The sequence below is a fragment of the Bubalus kerabau genome, chromosome 5, assembly GCF_029407905.1.
Source record: "Bubalus kerabau isolate K-KA32 ecotype Philippines breed swamp buffalo chromosome 5, PCC_UOA_SB_1v2, whole genome shotgun sequence".
Taxonomy (NCBI): domain Eukaryota; kingdom Metazoa; phylum Chordata; class Mammalia; order Artiodactyla; family Bovidae; genus Bubalus; species Bubalus kerabau.
This window is the reverse complement of record NC_073628.1, coordinates 118,723,658-118,751,171: the sequence shown is the minus strand read 5'-3', so window position 1 is coordinate 118,751,171 and position 27,514 is coordinate 118,723,658. Positions and strand designations below refer to the sequence as shown.

General features: G+C 41.6%; 1 protein-coding gene and 2 long non-coding RNA genes across 3 annotated transcripts in view; 2 read left to right on the top strand and 1 right to left on the bottom strand.

The window, feature by feature from the left end:
• NPL (N-acetylneuraminate pyruvate lyase) overlaps window positions 1–6,737 on the bottom strand; it is a 98,388-nt gene extending 91,651 nt beyond the window's left edge. Inside the window, exon 1 of the mRNA XM_055582885.1 lies at window positions 6,734–6,737. The gene's annotated coding sequence lies outside the window, so the exon portion shown is untranslated. The remainder of the gene's footprint in view (window positions 1–6,733) is intronic.
• Window positions 41–23,709, top strand: LOC129653328 (uncharacterized). Its single transcript, XR_008715065.1, has 3 exons — window positions 41–150; window positions 18,703–18,819; window positions 22,660–23,709. It is a non-coding gene; the product is annotated as an uncharacterized LOC129653328 (long non-coding RNA).
• Window positions 23,710–24,368: 659 nt separating this feature from the next.
• LOC129654054 (uncharacterized) lies at window positions 24,369–26,012 on the top strand. Its single transcript, XR_008715361.1, has 2 exons — window positions 24,369–24,566; window positions 25,250–26,012. It is a non-coding gene; the product is annotated as an uncharacterized LOC129654054 (long non-coding RNA).
• The last annotated feature ends 1,502 nt before the right edge of the window (window positions 26,013–27,514 follow it).

Here is a 27,514-nt window from a genome sequence, read left to right as displayed (position 1 = left end):
AGACTGCTTCTGAAATGATCTCCCCCGCCCTCCAAGGGATGTTACCACCTCTTCATTCTGTTCCTGCCACCTGAATCGACCTGCCATCCATCGCTGAGCAGTTTCCCAGACTCATACTTGGTTTCAAGGTCCTTTGTTAGTTTTCTCCTGGTAAGTGATTGCATCATCTCTCTCTGTCAAGAAATGGTTCACTGACTCCAGCTGAAACAATTTGGTCTTGATTTCTTTATCGATTCCTTCCTTTCCTGAGTCCATATTTTATATTAACTGTTTTTAATGTTTCAAACAGGATCAACTGTCAAAAGGGTGCCCAGAGTACAGCTGGTATGGCTTATGGAGATGAGAGAATCCATTATAGGAGATATTAGATTTTTTTTTTTTTTTAACGGACCACCAAGTCATTGGCCTTGGAGAAAAAATATTTTCATTTAAAACATCTGCAATGCTAAAATATACTTAATTCTATTTTGTTTTAAAATACATGGTTTATTGCATGCATGCATGCTTAGTCACTCAGTCGTGTCCAACTCTTTGCAACCCCATGGACTGTAGCCCACCAGGCTTCGCTGTCGATGAGATTTCCCAGGAGTTGGTTGTCATTTCCTCTTCCAGGGGATCTTCCCAACCCAAGGATTGAACCTGTGTCTCCTGTATTGGTAGGCAGATTCGTTACCACTGAGCCACCTGGGAAGACCACATATGTTTTCTTAAGGCATGTAAAAATAGTACATAGACTACTATTTATTGAGCACTTACTATATGCCAGATCCTGAAGAGGTTGCTTTACATATGTCATGAAGTATTATCAACAATACTATTGGGAGAGTATCATTAACTCCATCTAACACAAGTGGAAACAAAGTCGCAGAGACCTTGTTTAAGGTCCTGCAGAAAGTGGGCTTTTCCTCACTGCAGCCTGTGGGCTTAGGTGGCCTCCATCAGCAAAACAGTTTTGGTTCCGTTCTCATGTGATAGATGTGAATACAGTGTAATGAATTGACGTCCTACAAGCCTGGACAAAGCAACTGTCAGTTACCTGGTGCTGTGTAGCAGCACCCCCAAACTTGGTTACAGGAGCCTGTATTATCTCATAGCTTCTGTGACTCAGGAATCTGGGCACAGTTTAGTTGGGTTCTCTGGCTTGAGTCTCTGCAGACTGTCTTCAGGGCTTCATCTGGACTGTAGTCATCTCCAGGCTGGACTGGGGAAGGATCTGCTTCTGAGCTCACTCAAGTGGTCATTTGGCAGGACTGAGTTCCTCACTGACTGTTGAACTGGCTTCAGTGCTTCTCTAGTTGTGGGCTAGGAATCACCTGTAGTGGGTGGAATCGTGGCTCCCAAAGACATCAGGTCTTAGTCTCTGAAATATGTGTATGTTATCTTAAAATTAAAAAAAAAAAAATTGGGCTTCCCTGGTGGCTGAGGTGGTAAAGAATCCGTCAGCAATGTGAGAGACCTGGGTTCGATCCCTGGGTCGGGAAGATCCCCTGGAGAAGGGAATGGCAACCCACTGCAGTATTCTTCCCTGAAGAATCCTATGGACAGAGGAGCCTAGCAGGCCACAGTCCATGGGGTGCCAAGAGTCGGACACAACTGAGCACCTAACACTTTGACTTTGACCTTAAAATTTAAAAAAAAATTGTAGTAAAGTACATAATATAAAATTTACCATATGATAAGTTTTTGTGAATGAGATTAAGGCTTTGAAAAATTATTTATTTATTTTTGACTGCCCTGGGTCTTGGTAGCTGAGTGAGGACTTTCTCTAATTGTGGCACATGGGGGCTACTCTCTGTTGCGGTGTGTGGGTCTGTCATTATTGCAGAGCTCAGGCTCTAGGTGCAAGGGCTCAGTAGTTGTGGCACATGGGCTTATCTGCCCTGTGGCATGTGGGATCTTCTCAGCCCAGGGACCAAACCCACGTCCCTTGCATTGGCAGGTGGATTCTTTACCTCTGTACCACCAGAGAAATCCTAGATTAAGATTTTTGAGATGAGGAGATTTTCCTGGGCTCTCTAGGTGGTTCCTTAAAGCCATCAGCAGTATCCTTACGAAAGAGAGGCACAGGGTGACTCGACACAGGAAAGGAGGGGGCAATGTGACCATAGAGCTGTTGATAGGAGTGATGCAGCCACAAGTCAAGGATGCTGGCAGCCACCAGGGCTGGAAGTGCCAAGGAAAGGATTCTCCCCTAGAGCCTCCAGAGGAAGCCACAGCTTTGCTGACACCTTGATTACAGTCAGTGAAACTCGTTTCAGTCTTCCAATCTCCAGAATGGAGCGAATACATTTCTGTTGTTTTAAGCCACCAAGTTTGTGCTCATCTGTTACAGCAGCCATAGGAACTGATATAACCCCTCAGTCTCTTGCCACATGGACCTCTCTGCAGGGCATCTCACAAAATGGTAGTTTGTTTCATCAGAATGAGCAAGCAGGAAGAGCCAGAGAGAGAGCATGAGCAAGATGGAAATCACTTTTGTGGAACCTCATTTCAGAGGTGGCTCCCCTGGTGGCTCCGTTGGTAAAGAACATGCTTGCCAATGCAGGAGACATAGGTTCAATTCCTGGGTTGTGAAGCCTCCCTAGAGAAGCAAATGACAACCAGTTCAACTGTTCTTGTCTGGAAACCTGATGGGCTACAGTCCATGGGGATGCAAGAGGCAGACAGGACTGAGCACACAGGCGCCATTATCATCATCTCAGAGGCACATCCCATCACTTTTGCCCTATTTTATAAATTAGAAGGAAGTCACTGGATTCTGACCCCACTGCAGGGGAGGGGATTACACAAGGGCATGGATACCAGGGGGCAGGCCTCACTGGGCACCATCTTAGAAGCGTCCCACACAGCAACCATAATATTTGATGTGAGATAAGGGGAAACCAGAAAGTATCTCGAATTGCAGACAGGCCCCTGCTGAGGTTTTTCTATCTCTGGCCCTGGAGGGCTTTTGTTGGGAATGACTTTTTTTCCTATAGGATCCATTCTGATTCATTCACTTTGCTGGAAAAGTTCAAGCACATACTCTCTTCCCATCCTTTTTATGTCAACCTGAAATTTCGCATCTTTCATGTAGATTGTCATGATCAAGTGGAAGCTTTATATAAATTCCTAATACCCTAAATAAGCACATGACCTTTATCTTCTCTGAGAGAGGGAAAACAGGAGACACCCGCAGAGAGATTCCATCCAGGGCTGATGTATATGATTTATTTATAACTATTGAAGTGATGTTGTTGCTGGGTTTATACTGAACTGAATAGATGGTTGCATTAAGCTCTGGTCATCTGGAAAGGGACATTCTACAGAACAGCGGAACTGATGGCGCTGCCTTCAGATCTCTCCCTCCCCAAGCCCAGCCCCTGTGCATCGGCTCTGTATTAGGTCCCACTGCTGCCCCAGGGCACTGTTGTCTGTGACTTAGCTTCACATCTCTTACTGGGTTGCAGTACAGCATCCCAGGATTTCTTGGGTGCTTTGCAGACCGACTACATCCAAACCACCTGAGGAATTTGATTAAAATGCATATATCCACACCCAACCCAGTTCTGCTAAATCTATGAAATCTGCTGTGGGACCTAGAAACCTATATTTTAAATAAGCTTCCCAGGTGATTCTTAGGCACAGTAAAGATGAGAATGCTAACATAAACCAGATTCCCTCCTCAAGCGGCTTTCCTAGCTATTTATGAATGCTACCTCTGCTCTACGATATTCATATTTTTTTTCAGTCACCTTTTAAAGTATTTGGAAATTCTTAACCCGTTTATTTCCTAGTAAGTGGTCTTTTACCACTGGTGCTAGGCGTGATCATTTGGAGTGTTATGTATGTAACACTGTAGAGTGTAATGGTGGTGTTTGTATCTTTAGAATGTTTTTTTTTATGGCAAATTGTGTAGGTTTTACTTTTTGGTAATGATATAGATGATGATTACAGCCATGAAATTAAAAGATGCTTACTCCTTGGAAGGAAAGTTATGACCAACCTAGATAGCATATTCAAAAGCAGAGACATTACTTTGCCAACAAAGGTTCATCTAGTCAAGGCTATGGTTTTTCCAGTGGTCATGTATGGATGTGAGAGTTGGACTGTGAAGAAAGCTGAGCACGAAAGAATTAATGCTTTTGAACCGTGGTGTTGGAGAAGACTCTTGAGAGTCCCTTGGACTGCAAGGAGATCCAACCAGTTCATTCTAAAGGAGATCAGTCCTGGGTGTTCACTGGAGGGACTGATGCTAAAGCTGAAACTCCAGTACTTCGGCCACCTCATGTGAAGAGTTGACTCACTGGAAAAGACTCTGATGCTGGGAGGGATTGGGGGCAAGAGGAGAAGGGGACGACAGAGGATGAGATGGCTGGATGGCATCACTGACTCGATGGGCGTGAGTCTCAGTGAACTCCGGGAGTTGGTGATGGACAGGGAGGCCTGGCGTGCTGCAGTTCATGGGATCGCAAAGAGTCGGACATGACTGAGCGACTGATCTGATCTGATCTGATCTGAGCGACTAAACACAGCACAGCACACACAGATTTGGCAGAAATAATGACCAACATAATCAATCAAATGCCTGAAATCTGGGAAATCCTCTCTACCCACAGGAAGCCTCTCTGTGGATTTCAGGCATCACTGTGGGAATTGGAGGAGGCATTTGGGGGCAGAAAGGACATTTGTAGGTCACTGCCCATACTTTTGTGTGGGGCAGACCATGGTGATCTGTATCAGTCATCAAGGTGATCAGAATAAATAGCTGAGACACACTTTCAGATGTGTCTCTTGTGAATAAAAAGAGCAGAGCGATAAATAATTGCAAACTAGTGCAATAAAGCTGTATAGAGCCATAAACGTCTTTAATATCAGGACTGGCTCTTGGCAAAATGCAGTGGAGATGAAGCCCCTCCCCCAGGTCCTTTGTCATTGTCAAAGAACCCGCCTCTCCTCCTTTCTTTCCTTTCTCCTTCCTTCTCTCCCTCCCTGTCCCCATCAAATTTGTGCTCGTTTCATTGTTTTTGGAGCTGTGTGTGACCCATGTTATTCCAAAGCATCGGTCTTCAAATCCCGTTGGATTGAAGCATTCTACCACAAAAATTAACTAATGGATACCTTTTCTTAATTTGGAAACAAACAAAAAACCCTTTCTTTTTAAACAATAAAGCAGAGACTTTACTTACAGATAATTATAATATGTCTATTGACATAGATACTTATAATATCTGTGTCATATGATATATGTTAAAACAGTTTGATGTTTTTGAAAGCTTAATTTGTTGTACAATATATTCATTAAGTGTTTTTTCCCTATCTATTTGAACTTCACTACCCATTTGAGATCTTAGGACTCTGTTGGCCTTATGGTAGCCACTAATCACATGGGGCTATTGAGTCCTTAACTCAATAGTTAAGGGCTAGTCTGAACTAAGACATGTTTTCAGCGTAAAATACATACTGAATTTCAACAACTTGGTGTAACAAAAGAGAATGTAAAATGTACAATTAATAATTTTAAAATATTGAGTATGTGTTAAAATTATAACATTTTGGCTATATTAAAATGTATCATGCAAATTAATTTCACCTCTTTCTTTTTACCTTTTTTAATGTGGCCACTGAAAGTGGAAAAAAAAATGAAAGTTGCTCAGTCATGTCCTACTCTTTGAGACCCCGTGGACTATACAGTCCATGGAATTCTCCAGGCCAGAATACTGGAGTGGATAGCTTTTCCCTTCTCCAGGGGATCTTCCCAGCCTAGGGATCAAACCCAGGTCTCCTGCATTGCAGGTGGATTCTTTACCAACTGAGCTATCAGGGAAGCCCAATGTGGCCACTAGAAAATTTAAAATTGTGTATGTGGCTCATATTAGCATGTTAGTGAAGTGAGTGAAGTCGCTCCATGGTGTCTGACTTTGCAACCCCATGGACTGTAGCCACACTTCTCTGTCCATGGGATTTTCCAGGCAAGAGTACTGGAGTGGGTTGCCATTTCCTTCCCCAGAGGATCTTCCCAACCCAGGGATCGAACCTGGGTCTCCCACATTGTAGGCAGATGCTTTACCATCTGAGCCACCAGGGAAATCCCTATTAGTGATTCACATATTTCCATGAACAGCATTGCCTTAGAAAATACTAAGTTCAACTTGCAGTAAGCCCCGATCTTTTATTGACTTGACACTGAGTGATCATAGGCTCTGAGCCTCACAACATCCTCTGAGTGCTGACAATACAAAGTTAAGTATTTGTTTCCTAACTTGGGTATTTAGGTCAATTCCCTCATCTCCTTAGTTAATATTAGTAGATTCTATTACCGAGAGATCATCTTGGTCAAGCCTAATTCTTACAAAACCACACCTTATAATGAGACAACATTAAAATGCTCGAGAAATTATTTGGATCAACTACAAAGTCAGAGAAGGATGTAGGAATACCAAGTTATTGAAAACATGTTTGTGACAAGACCAAGATTCCTTCAATTATTTTCTCTGTGGCTTATAGATGAGCAAATTCTGATCTTTTTAACTGGCAATAACACCTTCCTCTCAGGTGTGATGTCTGGACATCATAAAGCTTTTTCTGCTGCATGTATCATAAACCAGGCATTAAAAACAATAACCATAACTATTAGGATTGAATTCTTCAGCTTCCTGTCAAATCAATACCTATCTATGAATGTAGAGAATCAGTTTATATATGTGGTGGTGGTGTTATTATTTAGTCGATCAGTCATATTTGATTCTTGTGACCCCATGTACTGAAATCCACCAGGCTCCTCTGTCCATGGGATTTCCCAGGCAAGAATACTGGAGTGGGTTGCTATTTCCTTCTCCAGGGAATTTTTCTGATTCAGGGATTGAACCCACATCCCCTGCATTGGTAGGTGGATTCTTTACCACTGAGCCACCTGGGAAGCCCAATTATATTGTGACTGATCTGTTTATTGTTTACCCAAATCTGAAGCCAAAATAAATAATTTGGTATTCAGGCTGTCTTTTGTTCTAGCCATGCCATTAAATAGAATACTATTGGTTTCATGCATCTCTGTTAGTCTGTCAGTGTTGTGACTACATATACTCCTAATGTTATTGGACAGTGTTGCTCTGTCTTCATTACTTTCCTCCTTACCTTGACCCGTGGCTGACCCTTGACATCATCCTTAGCAATATCTGCTTTGCTTCCTTAGTCTTCAAGCTGTCTCCAGCTTCCTGGTGCTTCAGTGTGGCCTCAGCTTAGAGAAATGGGTAAGACTCGCTCCAGTGCATTGTCCCAGTCTTGTCCTGGCCCAGGCTTGCACCTGGACCCAAATCCCAGTCGTAGCCTAACCCCTATGTGCTAGTTGTATCTGTCTTATCCCACCAAAATTCCTTACACGTTTCATACCTGACGTCCTGTGTCAGCTAGCAAGTTTAAACAGTCAGCAAAACCAATGAAAAAAATAGCAGATGGATATTAAAAGGCAGCAGCATAATTCTGCAATCTTCACTGAATCCCCCCAGGTAATTCATTTCCTGGAATATTGAGCATGGTATATAATTTCTTACCCAATGCACTTGGGACTGTCTGAAACACAAGACAAATAATCTTGCCACAAAATTGTGTTGAGATTTAATTAACAGAAAACACTATAAAACACCTGTTATCAGACACTGTGAGGAGTCACTGCCTATAACCACAGCATTTGTATATCTGATCATATTCTGTTGTTAAATCCATTTACCTCACTCACACCTTTGATGTTTAAATCCTTTTTCAGAGCAGACTATTAGAACCACGAGATGCACTTGCTTCTGAGTTTGGGTTTCCTATGTGTTCCATATATTGGGTATTTTAAGTTCCTAGTTTGACCTTTCAACTTGGTTATATTAGGCCGTTGATGGCTTCACTTGGTAATTTCTGGGAAGCCACAGTAACAACTGGCTGTCTAGCCAGGACTCCACCTGAGGTATGTGCTACAGGAAATCATCTTTGGAGTTGCCAGGGTGAGGAAACTGTGGTTCTTTTTGCTATAGCTGCCATCCCACTTTTATCGTCAAAGGCTCTTTTGTTTGTCAGGGATGTCTACTCAAGCAGCTTTTCTTTTTTTCTGTTACAGCACATCCATATTTGTCAATCACACTGTAGCATAATTTCTTCAACTTTGAAGAAATTGGGCTATAAGATAACCTAGGAAATCCTAGGATAAATCCTAGGATAAATCTTATTCCATAAATCTTACTTGCTAGCTCTAACTAACCCCTATGAAACTATCTAACCCCTATGAAATCCCCATCCCCCAGGTTTCTTCAAAGATGGAATCACACTTTTCACACACCCCTGTTAATATCCTGGGAGTATAGTTGAGGAAAACATGCAGGTCAGTCACAGATGTCAGTTCTTTCTTTATTAGTCTTCTGGAGTTATCCTTGTTCATCCCCACTGCTAGTGATCTAGTCTCATCCCTTCTCTGCTCTCAGCCTTGTTCATCCCCACTGCTAGCGATCTAGTCTCATCCCTTTTCTGCTCTCAGCCTTGTTCATCCCCACTGCTAGTGATCTAGTCTCATCCCTTTTCCAACTCGTCTTTCCGATTCACCGTCTCCCTTACGCAATTCATCCTCTGCTTTTCGTGCTTAGTAGTTCAATCATGTCCAGCTCTTTACGACCGTTTGGACTGTAGTCTGCCAGCTCCTCTGTCCCTGGGCTTCTCCAGGCAAGAATATTGCAGTGCGTTGCCATTTCCCTCCTCCACGGGATCTTCCCAACCCAGGGATCAAACTGCATGCCCCGCATTGCAGGCAGATTCTTTATCCACTGAGCCATCGGGCATCCTCTGTACTGCAGCCTATTATTGAGCAATCTGCTTGAGTTGAAAGTGAGGCTCAGAGAGATTAGGTACCAATAACACGGTCCCATAGGCACCAAGTGGCAGAGATAAGAAGTCTATTATACTGGTGTTTTCAAACTGATCTGTAGAACCCTAGAAGTCTAAAGACATTCTCAAGTAGCTTTCAGTAAATTTGTGTTTGCATTTAAGCCACAATCTGTTAACCATGAGCATATGCTAGACCACCTGAGTGACCATCTCACCGCTGAGGACTGGCATGCAGTTTCACTACCTGTGTTTGTGCTCATTGAGAACTTTACTCATTTACTACTTGCTGAGAACAAGTAGTAAACTTTAATTGGGATGGATTTTGGGGAAAAAAGGGCAGATTGAGGATTTTTTTCAGCAGTAATTTCAAGAATCTCGATCTGTACAAAGACTTTCCCATCTTTTCTAGCTCTAAGGTCATGGATCAGCTGTTCCACTGATAGGTTTACCCTCTCTCTTTGGGGTGGGATGGGCCCAGATGCGTGACACAAGGCTTGGGGAATAAGCAGAAGGAAATGACTTTATGGTATCAGGTCAACAAGAAATCAGGATGGAATCCAACTGCCAGTCAGTCAACCACAAGCAACAAATTGGAGAAATTAAAAATACTAGCATGAAGTCAAATCTCTTAGATGAAGGATTACTGGGTTAGCACCTGTCTAAGATCTCCAGAGGCTACAAATATCTCTGAGTGGGTGTGAAGGAACTGCCAGCTTGCCAAAGGATTAGTGCCTGTGATTGGAAATGAACGGACAATTAAAGATCCTTGAGAATTTTTCAAAGCAAGTCATGGGTGAGGACGGGAAGAGAGAATGCGGGACAGAGATTCTGCAGAAGACCTGCCCTGGTGGATTTTCCTGCAGCAGAGAGAAGTGAAGGTTTCTCTAACCCCTCTGTCTTTCAGTGCAATGCAGTAATTTTCAAATGTGGGTCAGGGGATGGGTCACATCAGACTTGCTTATAGTGCTGGTTAAAAATACAGTTTTCTGGGACTGAATCAAAGTCTCAGAATTTCACGGAATGGGACTGGTTAGTTGTAGCATTCCAGAAAGTTTTAAAGCATGTTAAAACCCTGCTTAAGAAGGATAACCCGTTAACGCTCTACCCATTAGCCTGATTGATTTTCTTATGGACAGCAAGAGTGACGTGGGTTCTATCATGAGTCAGGGTTGAAGATAGTGGAGGACTGCTCACGTTAAGAAAAAGACGCTAAAAGAAAGGGTGGGGAACTATTTCAATCTCTTGGGCTTGCCCATTTTTTCCCTACTTCTAAGGCCTTTGCAGACGGTCCTCCCTGTCTTTTCCAAACCTGACCCTTATATCCTGTTGGCTTTGCTTTCAAGCTCAGGAAACTTTTTTCTCCTTCAGCCCTTTTTGGGTGTGTTTGGATTTTGCCTAAACGCGGTCTGCCATACCTGCCCTATGTTATTTTTAGGGTCTCCTTTGCCTACGTGCCCTGAGGAAGTGAGATACTCCGTAAATTCTTTCTTCTGATGAATATTTGATTGGCAGCCTTAAAATTTTTCTTTGTGTTTAAATTATAAACTCACTGCAAGCACAAGGCACCTTTCACCGTCTTTTAAACTCCATGTCAATATGTGTTCTTGTAAAGCTATAATTACCTATTATTTCATAGCTTTCCAAATTAATATTCATTAAACAAAAGCTGAAAATAGTGTTAAATCTATATAAAATTTTTGATGTGCAAAATTTGCTTATCAGTATGTTAATGTTATTTTATCAGAGTTTGACTTCTGTGGTAAGGAAGGACATTATATTTCTTAAGAATGCTGCTTTTTGAAGCCATTCATATTATAGACTAATGCACATTTTCACAGAATAATGAATTATTATGTGACTGAGGGAGTTAACGAAATGTAAATGAGAAACAATTTCGCTGTACTGTCTTTGGAGACACAATGTGATTTTTAAATAAAAATGGAAGCTTCCCACTTTTGCCGGTAATCAGAATTAACATAACGAGTGAAAGGGAGAGACCGGACAGAGGTGGAAGCAGAGCTGCCTTCTGATGTGGAAGAAATCTGTCAGGACCTCACCCACCCAGACCACTTTCCTTCCTCTCAAGGTATTCTGGGGTGAAGAGAGATGAAGTTATGACAAGCCAACATCTTTATCATCTGTGCAGACATAAACGCCCAAGGGAAAGAAAGTCTCCCATACAATTAGCCATTCCATGTGAAATTTTTTATCCTGGTAATACCTGAACCTTGACCTGAAAAAATCATGCAGCAAGCCTTGTAAAAGAGGCCACAGTGGCTTGTCTCATTCCATTCCCACTTGCCAGAGACAACCATCTTTCAGTGACTCTGTTTTTAGTGTTTTTAATAGTTACCTTTCTGTTTCTACATAATATACTGGCCCTGCTAATTTGTGATTGGTTATTTTAGGATACATCTATTGAGTACCCCCTATTAAGAAGGAATATTATACTGTTCTCTTCCTCTTCTAATTTTAATGCAATTATTGTTAGTTCTTTTGTTGGTTTGCTTTGTTGAATCTTCAGAAAGATAATCCTTACATCTTTCCTGGTTCAGACAACTTTAGACACTATTTCCTGATACCCTGCCATATTAGATGAGGATTTTGGCACATCTACCCTTCTGCTTTTTCTTCCTCTTCTTTAGCTTTGTTAAGTTTCAGTGTTTGGATTTCACTGATACTCTTTGTATTGACCAGTGTTAACCCTTACATGAAACTTCTTTTACCTGTGCTTGCTAGGGTGAGTCTCTATTCTTCAGGATCTAAAGAGTTCAGATGGAAATGCTTTGGATCGTATTAATATTATGTATATAATTAAATATATTGTCTTATGTACTTTGGAGTTATCCAGAGCATTTCCCCATATCTTTATATTATAAATTATCATCCTTCATGACTGAAGACTATTCTAATATATTAGAAACGCACTGAAGCCTTGACTTTGGTGTTTAGCCAAACATGCTATTCACCTTTGGTTCAGGTTTATTCTCCGAAGCCCTGATATGTGTATGTCTGTATCAGTATCATTTCTGATGTCTGTGAGCTTGAGTGTGAGTAGTGATTGTGCAATCACTTATTTACCATCATAAAATATCAGCATAACAGAATCTGTAAAATGAACACATCATATTATTCAGATTTCTTATTAATGTTGAAATACCGAGATATTAAAACATTCAAATAAAGGTAATTTTTAGTTTAGATGTAACTTGGAGTAAAAAATGTTTTTATGCATTTTACTCACTTAAATCTCTCAGTCAAACTAAGTGTAAGCATATATTTTTGCAAGAGTAAAATTCTGGAAAAACTAACATGACTGTGAGAACTATAATTTTATATATAAAAACACTCCTAAGGAATTTCAAATAGTGAAAGAATGTCAGTGTTATAATAATGGGATATATTAGCTGAATTCCTTTAGAGAAAACTATATGCCTTCAGAAGCTACAAGTACTTATAAAATTTTTTTTTATAAAATTAAATAAATTAAAATACAAAGTGGAGAAATATAGAATATATGTCAGAATTCCCATTTTTATAGGATTATTTGGTATTCTAAGATTAGTACTATTCAACAAAATAGCCTGTATTTAGCTTTTTAATATATATTTTTATTGGAGGATAATTGCTTTACAATGCTGTTCTGGCCTCCACTGTTTAGCATTGAGTTTTTAGTTGTTTAATTCCATTTAGGTCATGAGTTTCTCAAGTAAAGGTTCTATTTGGAAATTGCTCACATTTTATGAGGATGAATAAAAAGCAGAATGTCAATTTTATTGCCTTGAAATGTCAGAAAGAGAAAAACTTCAAATCATAAAAAACAGAATTCATCATAAACGATCTTCAATCCAATACTTATAATCTACTGTTCTACATACTCTCTCTATATTAACTCACATAATTCTCTCACTGATCCTGTGAAGTATGGGTATTATTAGCCCATTCTACAGATGAAGAAACTAAAGCTCTGAGAGATTAACTCATTTATCCAGGGTCACACAGCTAGGAAGTGGTAAAGCAGAACTCAGGCACTTTGACTTGAATTCATCCTCTTAACCAAAGTGTCATTTCTTAAATGAGAGATACCTGGAAATTGCTTAGATGGGGTTTCTGGCACATAGTAATCATCCCATAAAAGTTAACTCTTACCATCAGTTGCTGGGCTGGGATGGGAAATACTGGAGCAAGAGAGAGGGAAGAGCCAATGGGATATTCATCTTTTACTGTCTCAACCTCTAGAAGAAGGTACCTGGTCCCAGGGATCCAAGAAGCCAGCTTCAGCCAGGAGGGTCCAAGATAATGAACTCCTGTATTAGAAGACTCAGGCCTGGCTGTAGGGCCCCTGGAGTTCAAGGACCTGCTGCAATGCACAGGCTGTTGTGGCTGGGCTCCTTCCCCAGATTTCTTCTCACTTTGTAAGGATGACCATGCAGATGGCTGCAAGAGTTTCTTTAACATTGAGTGCATTACTTTCTGGCTTTGCTGGGAAGGATTGCAGCTGAATGGAAATTTCAATGGAGGAGCACCTTAGCATTGGCCTTGGGGGTTGTCATAGACTTTGCTCTACCCCTAGGTGAAGATAGGGTTACTTCTGGTGAATACTGGTAAGCATTCTGCAGAGAAAGCTTTAAAATACAAAGCTATTTTCTTTAAAACAAAGGTTTAGAAACCTAAGGGTTTTTCTAGGATTGGCATTGAATGTACAGGCACAAATGAAATTCTTTCCTAAGGGCAATCCGTGCCAGCTTACTGCAATTAACAAAGAAGTACAAACTGCAAGCTACAGAGAAGCCACTGAGTAGGAGTACCAGGCCCAGATGTTAAAGATTCAGAGAAAAGTCAAGCAGTGCTAATAGCAGTTGTGGAAGCAGAGACAGCTATTTTACTTGTGCCTGCTGCTGCTGCTAAGTCACTTCAGTTGTGTCCGACTCTGTGTGATCCTAGGGACAGCATCCCACCAGGCTCCTCTGTCCACAGGATTCTTTAGGCAAGAATACTGGATTGGGTTGCCATTTCCTTCTCCTTACTTGTGCCTAAGTGTTCACAATTTATTAACTAGTTTCTCTGTTGTGCAACCTTTAAAAGGTGTGCAAATCTTAGTTATTCATGAATTGTTAACATTAACGTTCTATTAGTTTAGTGGGGTTGTGCGTTGTTTATTTTTCAAGCTCAGTTAATGTGTCTTTCTTTTGGCTGGGCCTAAGGAAAGCCTGGCTGATTGAGTCACATGATCTCAACCTTGGGCATCACTGTGTAGCCGAGGCTACCAGAGTTCTAGACAGACAGACTAGTTGAAAATACACTACTTCTAGAATCCCAAGAATGCCAGCCATACAAGCTCAACCCTACAACATGGTGCTGTGTATCAGCAAGTTCATTTTTTTGTCCTTCTCCTGACTCCTAGGGTTCAGTGGGTCCCACAGCTACCCTGGCCCTTTTTACTGCTCCTCATTTGAGGGGCTCTTGGATCCCAGACCTAGCATTCATCTGCATTCATATCACCATGTCCCCTCTTGTGTGTTCTTTCTCGGGACTCTGCCGGATGACTAGCTTATTTTGCTAGGTTTGAAGATGTGGGAAGATTTAGATGTTCTTCTTGGTCTAAGAAGTGTACAAAGAAGTGTTAAGACACATCTAGTCTGAGTCCAGAGAAGTTAGCAACAGCCCTGTAGGGGAGTGTAGTGAGCATCTGTTATGTTTTGGGTCTGTTTTAGTCATTAACTTCGAGACATATTTCTATAATACTTTTATTATTTTTTAAGATTTTTTTTTTGAGGTGGACCATTTCAAAAGTCTTTATTGAATTTGTTATACTATTGCTTCTATTTTGTTTTGGGTTTTGGGCTGCAAGGCATATGGGATCTTAGCATCTTTACCAGGGATTGAACCTGCGCCCCCTGCACTGAAGGGTGAAGCCTCACCACTGGGCCACGGAGGAAGTCCTCTATAATACTTTAAAAATTTAGAATTGTCAGTAGTTCTGAATATACAATGCAAAATTAATCTGAAATTGCATTATATAAAGGAATAATTTACATACATTTTAAAATTGCTCTCATGATATATTGGGTTGCATTACTATTGTGGCTGGCAGCCTCCAACATGGCCCCCAAGGATCCCAGCCTCATGGTTTCCAGGAGACTTTGTGTCATCTCCTCTCATGATGAGGGACAGTCTGGGGGACCAGAAGAATCCAGCATAGTAGTGGTATGTCACTTTTGACATTGGTAATAAAAGCTCACAGTTTCTGCCTTGGGCACTCTTACTCCTTTGCTCATATTCTCTCTTTCTGTCTCTGTCCCTCTTGCTCTCAGTCTCTCTTGAATCACTACTTTGGGGGAAGTCAGCTTCCTTGTCAGGAAGAAACTCAGGCAGCCAATGGAACCAAGCCCATGCAGTGAGAAACTGAGGCCTGAGGACCAACAACTGGACTGTGAATTTGTAGGAACCTAAGTCAGAACCATCCGCACTCCTGGATTCCTGAACCTCATGAAACCATGATGTGAAATCATACATATTGATTAAGTTTTGGAGCATGTAATTGGTTAAATTGTTCGCCCGAAATCATGCCCACTCAGAACCTCAGAATGTGACCTTATTTGAAAATAGACCCTTTGCAAATGTTATTAGTTAAGATGAGGTCATACCACAGTAGGATGAGTCATTAAGCCAGTGACTGGTGTCTTTATAAGCAGAGGAGAGGACATACAGAGATGCAAGCAAGAAGGCTGTGTGATGATGGAGGCAGTGTAGTCATTCTGTTGGATACTGAGTTTCTGAGCGGGGTTGGCAGGGTAGTGAGAATGATGCTGAAAAGTCAGGGTTAGTGCACCTCTGCAGAGAAGGCAATGGCACCCCACTCCAGTACTCTTGCCTGGAAAATCCCATGGACGGAGGAGCCTGGTGGGCTGCAGTCCATGGGGTCACGAAGAGTCAGACATGACTGAGTGGCTTCACTTTCACTTTTCACTTTCATGCATTGGAGAAGGAAATGGCAACCCACTCCAGTATTCTTGCCTGGAGAATCCCAGGGACAGAGGAGCCTAGTGGGCTGCCGTCTATGGGGTCGCACAGAATCGGACACGACTGCCGTGACTTAGCATGCTATATATATGGAGAAGGCAATGGCACCCCACTCCAGTACTCTTGCCTGGAAAATCCCATGGATGGAGGAGCCTGGTGGGCTGCAGTCCATGGGGTCGCTAAGAGTTGGACACGACTGAGCGACTTCACTTTCACTTTTCACTTTCTTGCATTGGAGAAGGAAATGGCAACCCACTCCAGTGTTCTTGCCTGGAGAATCCCAGGGACGGGGGAGCCTGGTGGGCTGCCGTCTATGGGGTCGCACAGAGTCAGACACGACTGAAGCGACTTAACAGCGGCAGTGTACCTCTGAGAGCCCCGAATGACCAGTTGAAGAACTTTGAATTTATTTAGTAGCTAGTGGGATATCAGTGGATGATTTTTGAGCAGAGAAATGAGACATTATCCTTTCCATGGATAGTTTCATTTTAAGAGAAAACCTAATGCTTTAAAAAGATTTATACTCTTACATAATAGGAATTTAAGGTCATAGAGCAGGTTAGTGAAGATATTTGTGAAAGAGCTTTCAACAGTCTCAAATTACACTATGTAGGTCCACTGCTTTCTTATGACTAGTCATTTTCCTATAATAATCTGAGGTTAAATTCAGTCACTTTTCAAAAACCCATTTGCAACTTTTGGGATGCTGAAATAGAAATTATAAAGGCTCAAAGGGAGAAAAAGGAAAGAAAAAGAAAGTGAAAAAAGACTTTTTTCCTCTTCAAATCTCCTTTATCTTTTGGAAAAAATTTAAAATGCTGAATAAAGTATTAAAGATAAAATTTTTATAACAATTGTAAAACTATCAGATGATTTAAAAGAGAAACATCTGAGGAAGCAGAAATTGTATGAATAGCACAGAAACTAAGACCAATTATGCCTACTCTGATTGGAGCCTAGGGTAAGTGGAATAAATTAGATTGGAAAGAATGGGGGGGTGGGTATGGTCAAATTAGACAGGGAGATTAGAGGAAAAAGACAATTTTGTGAGCAATCCAGTTAGAGCATGTAGCATATTTTATATCCTTTGCTATTAACAGCAGTAGCTGTAAATTATAGAAACATATTGCATTAATATTGATTTCCTGCTTTACATTTTTTCCTCTTTCCCCAATCTGTATAAATGCAAAGGAGCCTTTTCCTTTGGATTTGAGAATATCCAGAAGCTTTATATTTCTGGCTTCAAGGTATCCTATTTCTCCTACATCCACCTCAATTTTCTTCTTTTTGGTATCACTTATAAAAGTACATTTCCTTTTAATAAATAAATTATTAGAAAGGATCTAATTTTTAATTCTTTTGTCAGAGGAAAGTTTCTCTGGTTTTGATTTCTGTGATAGAGGAAAAATGACCATAAGTGCTAATACTCTCTTTGCAGGAGGAAGGCTGCTCAGTGCTGTTCAGCTCCTGTCCTTGGGTGGAGAGGGCAGGAAAGGAAGCAGACAGAGAGAACAAAGGGCTGGGAATAATAATGAGACACTGGGACTGGTGGGAAATGAGGAGCTGCTGAGACACGGGAGACCTGGGTTGGAGGCCCATGTGGGGACATTGTAGTCACTGCTGGAGGCAGTTGGAGTGGGAAAGAATGATTTTTAAAAGTAATTTTAAGACAGTTTTGATTTGGGATAAGAGCTGTCAAACCTACCTCTGAATCTCTTGCATTTTCCCATAACAACCTCTTGTTTTCATCTGATGCTCTTACAGTCAGATTTGTGAATGTGCCTGTGTCTTTCTAATTTGTCAATGGATTGGTCTCATTTCTCACCTGGATTCAGGTGAGCGGAGAGTTCCTTAAGATGGCCTAGTTTTATTTGGGTCACTTTATTTTGATAAGTACACATACTATGGCAATTAAAACTGTAGAAAGACTTTCTGTAAAAGAGAGTTGTGATATTAGGTATCGAACCATGTTTTTATTCTTTAGTTCCTCTCCTATTGTTCTGGGGTTCTGGATTCTGTGTTATTGAACATGTACTCATGAGCTCATCCTCTCAGCTGTCTCCACTGATTTTCTCCTTTCTGAGCAGTTTAGGTGATGTCTCCAGCCACTGAGGTATTATGGCCACCATCATGCCAAGGATGTCTGCTCAAGGCTCTGTTGCTGATATCCAACCAAGGTGTGGCTGACTTGGAAAATGTTGCTAATATTAAGTGAAGGCTTTGCCCCTATTCCCTTATGAAGATGTCTGTGATGTCTCTGAAGGGACCATGGTGCTGCCTGTCCTTGGTATCTCCAGCCTTTCCCATTCCAGATGCAGTTGCTGGTTGTCCACTGCACCAGCTGTTGAATCTGTTCTGTTCCGTTTAGGTTTTTACCCTAGTCCCCGCTCTCTAGAACTCAGATATGAGATCATGATTGTAGGAGAACCTGAGAACCCTGAGAAACAGAACCCTGGCCAGCCTCAAAAATGCTCCTTCAACACTGCTCTGTCCTGGGGTCAACTCTGCCTAAGCTTAGGACATATTCTGTCCCCCGCGGTGCTTTAGCCCCTCATGTGAAGCTTGTCACAGCTCTGGTCATGCTTAGACTTGTCTAAATCTCAGTATGCAGTTTAGTCCCTCATCCCAGCTTCATGGATGACAGTTTTCACAGTTTCTCTTCTCTCATTTGATGAAATGTTAATGAATATACTGTTAGGATAATAGGTTTCTGTCTCATCACTGATAAGATTTCCAGTTTTGAGACAGAGATGGTTTGTCTCTGTTATTTAAATTTCCACTTCTGTATTTATTTATTTGTTCATTCAACATATATTTAATTAGCAATTACTATACATCTAGGAATTGAGGACCTACCAGCGATCAAGACAGACAACATTTCTCCCTTCCTGGAACTTTCTTTCTCATGCGGGAAGCAGACAATAAAGAAGTCAAGCAGCAATGTAATTTGAGATCCTGGTAAGTTCTCAGAGGAAAATACAACAGAAGAGGAACTCAAGAGTAACAGTGGGAGGGACTTCCCTGGTGGCCCAGTGGTTGAGAATCTGCCTTGCAATGCAGGGGATGTGGGTTTGATCCCTGATCCGGGAACTAAGATACCACATGTCACTGTGTGAGAACTGCTGAGCCTTGAGTGCTCCTGGATGGAGCACATGTGTTGAAACTAAGAACTAACACAGCCAAATAAATAACTAAATAAAATCAGAAAAAGAGTAACAGTGGGTTGGGGGGCACTGTTTGAGTTTGGGTGGTCCATCAGGGCAGATCTCTCTCTCAGAGCTGCTGAAACATGAGACTTTTAGTCCTTTTAATGGCTAAACACCCTTAATCTGGGGTATTGTCAGTGAAATGAGCTGGAGAGCTGATTTTGTCTGTGTGTTGAGGTCAGAGTCATCATTTTATTTCACCAATTTCAGTTCAAGTCATTGGCAGATAAAAGGAAGGAGATGCCTGTTGGTTGGTTCTAGGAGGAAAGATGAGCCCAATTCTTTTCCATAGGGAAGTTATTGATGTTTCCAGTAGCCTCTTCTACATCCACCTATTCTCTCCCCAAACAGCCTCAACTTTCTCCTTCAGTTGAGGCTGAATTTGAGCACAGTTTTCACTTTCTTATAACAGAACATCATGTGGCCTTCATCTAACTATGTAGACACAACTAAATATATTTCTTCAAATAAAAAAAATGCACTGGGCCTTTTCTCGGTGCTTGTATCATCTCCCTAATTCTGTGCAGATGAGTGTCCTGGCCAGAAAGCTAGTTATCGTAAAGTGAGCTACCCAGAGTGACTGAATAACAACAATAATGAACGTTGAGGCAGTCCAAGCACGGGTTGCAGGAGAATTTCCAGTCACAGGGCATTTCAGAAAGGAGGGAGTTTATCAAGAACAAACAGCAGAGATAAAGTGGGCCCTGCGAGCCCAGTGGGCGGACAACTCCTGAGAGTTGAGCATTTTTGTGAGTTAATAGCCAATTTTTATAGCCTCAAGACAAAGAAAATTCCTGCTGGAAGATTGGCGTTAGGGGATTGGTCGAGGTGCTCTAGGGTGTTTACTGAGTGGGCATCTTTGCTTAATCAGGAGTCAGGAAGCTTGTTAATCCAGGGGCTTTTGGCAACGGTTATAAAGGTGCAGGATATAAAATCAACACACAGAAATCCCTTGCATTCCTATACACTAATAATGAGAAAATAGAAAGAGAAATTAAGGAAACAATTCCATTCACCATTGCAATGAAAAGAATAAAATACTTAGGAATATATCTACCTAAAGAAACTAAAGACCTATATATAGAAAACTATAAAACACTGGTTAAAGAAATCAAAGAGGACACTAATAGATAGAGAAATATACCATGTTCACGGATTGGAAGAATCAATATAGTGAAAATGAGTATACTACCCAAAGCAATCTATGGATTCAATGCAATCCCTATCAAGCTACCAACGGTATTCTTCACAGAGCTAGAACAAATAATTTCACAATTTGTATGGAAATACAAAAAACCTTGAATAGCCAAAGCTATCTTGAGAAAGAAGAATGGAACTGGAGGAATCAACCTGCCTGACTTCAGGCTCTACTACAAAGCCACAGTCATCAAGACAGTATGGTACTGGCACAAAGACAGAAATATAGATCAATGGAACAAAATAGAAAGCCCAGAGATAGATCCATGCACATATGGACACCTTATCTTTGACAAAGGAGGCAAGAATATACAATGGATTAAAGACAATCTCTTTAACAAGTGGTGCTGGGAAAACTGGTCAACCACTTGTAAAAGAATGAAACTAGAGCACTTTCTAACACCATACACAAAAATAAACTCAAAATGGATTAAAGATCTAAACATAAGACCAGAAACTATAAAACTCCTAGAGGAGAACATAGGCAAAACACTCTCTGACATACATCACAGCAGGATCCTCTATGACCCACCTCCCAGAATATTGGAAATAAAAGCAAAAATAAACAAATGGGACCTAATTAAACTTAAAAGCTTCTGCACAACAAAAGAAACTATAAGCAAGGTGAAAAGACAGTCTTCAGAATGGGAGAAAATAATAGCAAATGAAGCAACTGACAAACAACTAATCTTAAAAATAACAAGCAACTCCTACAGCTCAATTCCAGAAAAATAAATGACCCAATCAAAAAATGGGCCAAAGAACTAAATAGACATTTCTCCAAAGAAGACATACAGATGGCTAACAAACACATGAAAAGATGCTCAACATCACTCATTATCAGAGAAATGCAAATCAAAACCACTATGAGGTACCATTTCACACCAGTCAGAATGGCTGCGATCCAAAAGTCTACAAACAATAAATGCTGGAGAGGGTGTGGAGAAAAGGGAACCCTCTTGCACTGTTGGTGGGAACGCAAACTAGTACAGCCACTATGGAGAACAGTGTGGAGATTCCTTAAAACACTGGAAATAGAACTGCCTTATGATCCAGCAATCCCACTGCTGGGCATAAACACTGAGGAAACCAGAATTGAAAGAGACACATGTACCCCAATGTTCATTGCAGCACTGTTTATAATAGCCAGGACATGGAAGCAACCTAGATGTCCATCAGCAGATGAATGTATAAGAAAGCTGTGGTACATATACACAATGGAGTATTACTCAGCCATTAAAAAGAATACATTTGAATCAGTTCTAATGAGGTGGATGAAACTGGAGCCTATTATACAGAGTGAAGTGAGCCAGAAAGAAAAACACCAAATACAGTATACTAACGCATATATATGGAATTTAGAAAGATGGTAACAATAACCCTGTATATGAGACAGCAAAAGAGGCACTGATGTATGGAACAGTCTTTTGGACTCTGTGGGAGAGGGAGAGGGTGGGATGATTTGGGAGAATGGCATTGAAATATGTATAATATCATATATGAAACGAGTCGCCAGTCCAAGTTCGATGCACGATACTGGATTCTCGGGGCTGGTGCACTGGGACGACCCAGAGGGATGGAATGGGGAGGGAGGAGGGAGGAGGGTTCAGGATGGGGAACACATGTATACCTGTGGCAGATTCATTTTGATATATGGCAAAACCAATACAATATTGTAAAGTTAAATAAAATTAAATTTTAAAAAAACTAAAAAAATAACAAAAAAGAAAGGGGCTCAGTCAGCTTCGGAGGTGACCTTGGTTCTGGGCTCCGCTTCTGCAGTCTTGGTGCAAGGCCTCGCGCCTGTGGCTTTGGGGGCAGGACTCAACAATGAATACATTCTGACTATTATTATTCTATTTCACTGTGGTAGACCCTAATATTGCCAGCCCATAGCCACTCCTGTCTTCCATGCAAAGAAAATCATGAATCTGTATGGCTCTCAGTCAACCAAGGGACTTGGCAAGTTGTCCCTCTCCCCATCCCTGGAAGATAGTTCATGTCTGTTCTCTGCCACAGGCTTTCAAATGTGGTCCCAGGCTGAGCAGCATCAGCATCATTTGGGAACTTACTATAAATGCAGAATTTCAGGCCCCACCACAGATGTATTGAATCAAAAGCTTAGGGTAGAGCCCAGCAGTCTGTTTTAACAAATCCTCTGAATGACTCCCATCTGGGCTAAAGCTTGAAAACCATTGATCTAAAGCAATTGTGTTAATCTTACTCCTCTTTCCAATCACTAGGTTGAGCATGGACATTTGACTCAATCTTGATCTCTAGGGCTAGAAATGAGATGGGGAGGGGAAGAGTACTAAAGTTTGCTTTACCAGTGTAAAAAGGTGCATGGGATTAACTGTCTTCCTTTTTATTTTATTTTTTTGACTGTTCCCTGTAGCATTTTAATTCCCTGTGCGTGCGTGTTCAGTCGCTTCAGTCGTGTCCGACTCTGTGCGACCCTATGGACTACAGCCTGCCAGGCTCCTCTGTCCATGGGATTCTCCAGGCAAGAATACTGGAGTGGGTTGTCATGCCCTTCTCCAGGGGATCTTTCCGACCCAGGGATCGAACCTGCATCTCTTAGCGTCTACCTGCATTGGCAGGCAGGTTCTTTACCGCTATCGCCACCTGAGAAGCCCCTGACCAGGGATCAAACCCATACCCTCTGCAGTAGAAGCAGAGTCTTAACCACTGGACTTTCGGGGAAGTCACAATAATGGCCTTCTTTGAAGGAAGCTGCTGGTCGTGTGTGAGACACCTGGTCCTACTCCTGCCACTTTGAGACTGTGGGGAAGATGTTTTCTAAGAGAGGCGGAGCAGAAGGATAGAAAGCACTGGGATCTTTGTAGGTGCTCCTCAAGTGCTGCATTAGCCAACCTCCAGACGTCCTTTTATGTGCTGTACTAAAATTATTGATATTTAAGTCATTTTCAGTTGGGTTTTTTCATTTATAGCTGAAAGAAAACTCACTGATATTCCCACATAACGGTTGTCTCTTATGTAAACCAGTGCTCTTTAAATGTAGAAAGATTATGGTGCGCTGAAAATGTGAGCTTTAATCACAGAAATTATTATTTTAGTTGTCTCTAAACCTATTTATATTTGTTTAGTTTTGTTGGTGGTGGAGCGGCAAAGCATATGCTGTTTTTTTTCCCCCTTGCTTCTGAATGGTCCAAGAAGATGCCAAACACCTGGATGAAAAAACACTCAATTTCTCATATGTGTGAAATGATCAGGATGTTTGGCTTCTGAAAATGAAACATCTGGAGCAAGAAGCAATGTTTTCACTTTTCAGCAATATTTTGGTATTATGTGGAAACTGTTACTAAGCAAAACCAGAAATAAAGAATTTACACAAGAAGTGGGACCACCCAAGAGCAACCCTGGCAAGCTGTCCTGCCCATACAGCAGTTCATTCATTCATTTAAAATCATTCAAAAGAACTGAACATATGACACAGGCAGAGCATTGTGTGATAGAGATGTAGTGAGGTCATGTGTTAAGAATGAAGTCGGGGACTTAAACACAGTCTTTTTATTCCAGGAACATTCAGTTAAGTGGTGAGCAACTGGTATCATAAAGTACGTAAGCAGTGACATGGCAGAGATTGGTAAGACGTTCGTGGGGGTATGGAGAAGGGAACTGCCATTCATCCGTTTATTAAACATATCCACTGCGTGTTTGATGACACTAGATGCCGTTTCAGTTTTGCGGTGCAGTGATAAGCATGACAAGATATGTCCCCAACGTTCATGAAGTTATCGGTCTAATGGGAAAGACGTGACTGTATAAACACACAAGTAAATACACAATTATAAATTCAGATAAAGTGATAAAAGAGAAAGACTGCGTTATCAGAGAGAGAGAGTAAATGGGGTGATGTAAGTTATATACTTGGGGGAGGGTCAGGAAAGGACTGTCTGAGGATATGACATTTAAACTGAGACCTGAAGGGTGAGTGGGAGAGAGCATGATTAAGTTTGGGAAGATGAGGGGGAGAAAAGGTTAGAAAAATCATCTTACAGGAAGTGGCACTAAAGCTGAGTCTCAGAAGTTCAAATTGGTGTGGTAGAAAATGTCTCTACTTGTTCATATAAAGAAGATTGTAAGGAATATACCCAAAATACTAACAAGATGTTGTCTGTGCACGATGGGATTATATATACTTTTAGTTTTCTTGTTCTAGTTTTCTTTATTAACTATATTTTCCATGTGCTTTTTTTTCTAAAACAATAAGACATTACTTTAAAAAAGTAAGGACAACACTGTGAAGCAACTATACCACAATAAAAATGTTTTAAAAAGGTAAGAAAAGAGGGATAAATGATTGTTTTCATACAGGCGATGGTGGGTGGAGATTGGGGCATATGTATCTGGTCGTGAGAAGTCGTATGGCCAGGCAACAGTCTGGAATATTTAAATGAGTGCTAGTCGCCAACAGCGTCTCACAACTATGACATGGCAGTGGGGGTGGGAAGTGATACGGCACAGAACACTAGGCAAGAGGTCAGATCAGGAAGGACTGTGTCATCAGGGAGCGTTTCAAGTCCATCCCTAGTCTCTGGGGGGAGTAAGGTGATCAGATCTGTGTTTTAGTGACCCCCTCCCTCCCCTAGGACACCGGCAGCCATCAAGGTGAGCAATGTCTGGCAGGGCGGGGAGGTGTTTTAAAGCCCCACATTCAATGGAACGACCTGAGGTTTATTCTTAGCTCTTCTCCATGGTTTGTTTTTTTTTTATTTTAATGTTATTTATTTATTTATTTTTTTCACACCAAAACCATTTTATATTGGGGTACAGTCGATTAACAATGTGATAGTTTCAGGTGAACAGTGAAGGGACTCAACTGTACAAAAACCTATTGTACAGCACATGGAACTCTGCTCAATGTTATGTGCCAGCCTGGCTGGGAGAGGGGTTTGGGGGAGAACAGGTGTATGTATATCTCCATGGTTTGTTGATAAATCTGACAATTCTTGTCCATACAGATCAATGTGGCTGAATTGACTGATGAAAACATGAACTTCAGATGATGAATTTGACCAGTCTGATGCCAAATAACTGGGTGGGAGCAAGCGTCTGTTTCAGCCGTGTGTTTCCCTGAGGCACAGACCCGGTCTCCCTTTACCACGGTCTTCACCGGGGTTCCCATGTGGATCTCACTGGGGCAGGAATACCTGTCTTTTCCCTACCTTAGTGAGAGATCAGCAAGAGGTAACGTCTGTAGAATGATTGATTTCCTCAGACACAAAACCCCCTGAAATATCAACTGTCATTGTTATTTGCTCTGATATCAGCTTTTTGTGCAGGTTTTAATTTTATCTGTTCGTTTCAACCAAATTTGAAGTCTCCATGACTACAATAGAAGAACAGAAGGAAAAGAATGCTTTTCTGTTGGAACATCCTAAATGGTATTGTTTCTTGTAAAATGTGAATATTTTAAAGGATGCCCACATTTTTAAAAGGTATAAATGCTGTTCATATGGTGCTCCAAGCCAGGGACATTTTTATGTTCTAGCTGCGGGTGATACGTGAACACATTGAAAAGATGTATCAATAAGGATTCTAGAAACAGACAAAAAGATAGCAGGATTTTACAGTAGAATTCAGATGCAACAAGGTACATTTATTTATCTAGCTTCTAGGACAGGGTCTGGCTCTCTGAGACCTGAGTAATGTGATCAACTGTGGCCAGAAATTGCTGTCCAAGCGGTTTACATCCTGAACGCCTGAGTAAAAATTTCAGAAAAATTTGTCATGTTTTCATGGACTCTTCATGGGTGTATGGTTAACTTTCCCATCATGATTATGACATGATGATGTCCTTGAAAAACATTTTCAAGAGGCAATGAGTGTATTTGAGGCTTTGCAATTAGATTTGAGTTCCAGCTCTGTCATCGACTATTTGTGTGACCTTGGACAAGTCCCTTAACATGCCAGACTCGTCTGTTTGGTGTTTAGTACAAAGCCCACCTTGAGGATTATTATAGGAGATAAGAATATAATATTTATAAAGTGCCTGGCATTTAATAAGCATTTAATTATTATCCTTACTGCTCTTAAACAGCAGAGAGCTGTGCTTGCAGCTACTCAAGAATTTTGATTTCTAAACCTAACACGGTTGAAAATCTCTGGGATGGGGGGAAGCAAAGGAGAAGAATAGGGATTGGCATGGTGAAAAGCCCACTTAGGATTCTGATGCTCAGAGAGCTGAAATCCCAGGTCCTGGCAGCATCTGGGGATTTTGGGAATTTAGCCAACATACTCAATGGATGTGAGTCTGAGTGAACTCCGGGAGTTGGTGATGGACAGGGAAGCCTGGCGTGCTGCGATTCATGGGGTCGCAAAGAGTCGGACACAACCGAGCGACTGAACTGAACTGACTGACTGACGGGGCTAGCATACCCCTGACTGTTGAGGCAGAAGCCAAGTGCTTGGCACAGAGATTAGGGTGAAGCCAGGCTGCAGCATCACTTAGCTGGATGGTCCCAGAGCTCGAGGTGGGGTCAGTGCTGGCTGACCCTGGTCCCTGAGTAGCTGTCTTGATGTTTTCACTAGTGTGTGTCCCCGGCCACTGCTCAGCCCTCCTTTCCTCCCTCCTGGGTCTTGTCCTAGTCGGGTGTTCTGCTTCCAGTCAGGTACTCAGCCTGTGTCCTATTTCGTTTCTCAGCGTAAGGAGAGCAAACGACTGCATATGTAAGGTATTTGCTAAAAAGGTGGGACCTGTGTTATTCTGAAAAAGACTCTCAGAAACTGGAAGAATGACATTTTGGTGGCAGAACGATAGGCAACAGGTTGATGTTTGGGTCGGGGGCTCTGTGGCGTTTGTGATTGGGATAAACCAACAGGCACTAGCTACACATTCTGCTCAGAAGGCCTGCTGCTGCTGCTGCTAAGTCGCTTCAGTCGTGTCCGACTTTATGCGACCCCATAGACTGCAGCCCACCAGGCTCCCCCGTCCCTGGGATTCTTCAGGCAAGAACACTGGAGTGGCTTGCCATTTTCTTCTCCAATGCATGAAAGTGAAAAGTGAAAGTGAAGTCGCTCAGTCGTGTCCGACTCTTCGCGACCCCATGGACTGCAGCCTACCAGGCTCCTCCGTCCATGGGATTTTCCAGGCAAGAGTACTGGAATGGGTTGCCATTACCTTCTCCGTGAAGGCCAGTGCTCACCAAATGTAGTGTTTTTAATTGTGTTCCTCTTACCTGGAGGAGGTAAATAATCAGGGGCGTGGCTCTGTGCAGGGGGGCATT